Below are 3,027 nucleotides of genomic sequence, written 5' to 3'. Positions count from 1 at the left end.
GTTGATATACACATCTCTATACGTACAGGCACATACATACGCGGATAGACGTATATACAAATAAAAATACACGTAAAAACATAAACCATAAAACATTCACATTCGCCGCAGAACTTGAATATACAAATGAGTTATATATGTATGTACACAAATGCACCCTCCTGTCTGTCAAACACATCTACACCTGCAGATATATAAACGTATATACATACATATATGTATGAAGGAAGGAGACAAGTACAACAGATAGAGTCTTGCACTCATATATATACAATCATTCGTACACATGTATATATGTACGCAATACACACTTGATATATACTACACGCATATATAGTTACAAAATTATAAAGGGTGAAAGATAATATACAGAAAAAAATATATAAAGCCATAAAATATATATAAGAAATATATAAGAAATGTTATGACATATGAAAGGCTTGTACGTGGACATAATATAAAAACCAGGTTCTATCTGTGATCTTGTGAGGTCCAAAAATGTAACAAATGTTTTGTCATATGTGGACATGACACAAAAAGTTCAGTTCTTGAATTTAGACATGTAGCGGGTTTTAAAGAACTTTTCCAGAAGCACCATATTTCCATATCGCAAAGACCACACTTTCTACTGCCGTTGGTGTAAGGCTTACACTTGGCCAAGATCTTCCAGTGAATCTTATAACTGACACCTTTTCTTTTAAGGACCATATATAACTGCATAATTTGGCTGCTTTCCTTTTATCCCAGTGTCTGAATCTTAAGGTGTGATTGTTGAACCTGGTTTTAAAATTTACCTCTGTGAGACACATATATTTCTTTGACGAAACTATGTCCTTAGAGGTTGTAGAGTCTACGGTGGCTTCAAAACTGATGGCCTCGATCATACAAGCACCATTTAGCGGGCACAAGCTTTTAACTCTGCAGGAACAGCTGGTTTCATTTTGTTGTTTTGCGTGTTGTGTGCAATTATATTTTTAAAGTTAGTAGTAGAACTAAAACTAATTTTTAGGTTATGCCTATTAAAGAGCTTCCTATAATTATGATTGATTGGAATATGCCTATCTATAAGTGATAAGAAATATCTACCTATATTAAAGGTCACTTCGGGGGAGTAAGGTGGTGTGAACTACATAATTTTCCTATTCCTATTTTTCCCTTTCTTTATTTCTGGACTAATAGCAGGTGTAGAGGTTATTTTCTCGCTAAAGCAACTATCTTTTAGAGATTTATTATACATTGGGGCAACACTGTTAAAAATGTTTATATCGGAGGAGAGGTTAGAAATTCTCTTGCTAATGTTTTTATCTAAATTCTTAAACACTATGGTGGGATGGCAGGAACCTACATTAATATAGCTAAATCTATCGTTGGGATTTCTATAGGGTTTGTAAATATTCTTATTTAAATCTAAAGATAATTTAGGAAATTGACAACCGTCAGGTTGGTATCTATTGTCAGTTTCCTAGATGTATCTTTAGATTTGAATAAGAATATTTACAAACTCTATAGAAAGCCCAACGATAATGTTGATAATGTTGATAATGTTGGATGAACTATTTTGTCCATCTCTCTTGCATATCCTCGGTGATGATGAAGATAATGATGATGATGATGATGATGATGATGATGATGTTTGTACAAACCAACGAATAATTCACTACATTGTCGAGGGCTGTGGCGTCAGGAAAGGAGGGCAGCTATTTGTTTTGGATCTCGTCTATTTCTTTTCAGAACAGTTCGTCTGCCAATGCTGCAAACAGCAGGCTCTCGCCTGCATCTCTGCGAACAGTAGTCGCGTGCAGCGCCGTATCCAGGTTGAAGGCAGCCGATGAGCCTTAAACTCTCTGTGAAATTATTTTAAGGATTTGTCACCCTCTGCATGTATGATGTCTACATTTTCGAAGACTCTGTATTACAGGCTTATACATATACATATACATTCACAAACACGTGTGTGTGTTTTAGTGAAACGGGAATTAAATTATAACGCCTTTGACATATAAGCAATATATATATATATATATGTATATATATGCTCGTGTGTGTGTGTGTGTTTGTGTGTGTGTGTGTGTGTGTGTGTGTGTGTGTGTGTGTGTGTGCGTGCGTGTGTGCAAATTTAAAAGAATTTTAGTCGAACGAAGTGATTCTGGTACTTATTTCTTTTCTTTAAGCCTGGTACTTATTCTATTGGTCACTTTTGTCAAACCGGTAGTTTATGGGGACGTAAACACACTAATACCGGTTGACAAGCGGTAGTGAAGGATAAGCACGGATACAAAGATATACGCACGCGCACACACACACACACACACACACACACACACACACACACACACACACACACACACAAAGACACACATGCGACAGAATTCTATCACTTTCCTTCTACCTAATCCATTCACAAAGCTTTGGTCGGCCCGATGGTATTAGGCAACCGAACCCGGAAGCATGTGGTTGGAAAGCAAACTTCCTATCACACAGTCACCCCTACACACACACACACACACACACACACACACACCCACACACACGCACACACACTAACACATATGACGTGTTTCTTTCAGTTTCTGTCTACCAAATCTACTTACACGGCTTTGGTCAACCCGAGGCTACGGTAGAAGACACCTGCCCAAGATGCCACGTAGTGATATTGAAACCGGAATCATGTGGTCGGGTTACAATCTTCTTACCCCACAATCATATAAATATACATGTTTATAAATATATACATGCATACACACACACATACACACGAGTGTATATCTGCCAAGACTTTGCAGTCCTTTAGATTTTAACGCCCGCCAGCAAAAAATTATTTCCTGCAAGCATTATATCATATGAATCTGAAATTTGTTGTGTGATTTTTATCGCTCGGAGCAATGATAATCGCAAAACTCTTACTATTTATAACCAACATTTTTTTCTGAATTTTTATTTAAGACATATAACAATCATCGTTACTAAAATTTTTGTTTAGATTTTTGTCAGGAAATCATTGAGAAATAGACGAAAGTGAAAGGAAAT

The sequence above is a fragment of the Octopus bimaculoides genome, chromosome 7 (genome assembly GCF_046866305.1).
Source record: "Octopus bimaculoides isolate indiv1 chromosome 7, ASM4686630v1, whole genome shotgun sequence".
Classification (NCBI taxonomy): domain Eukaryota; kingdom Metazoa; phylum Mollusca; class Cephalopoda; order Octopoda; family Octopodidae; genus Octopus; species Octopus bimaculoides.
Note: the sequence above shows the minus strand (reverse complement) of the source record.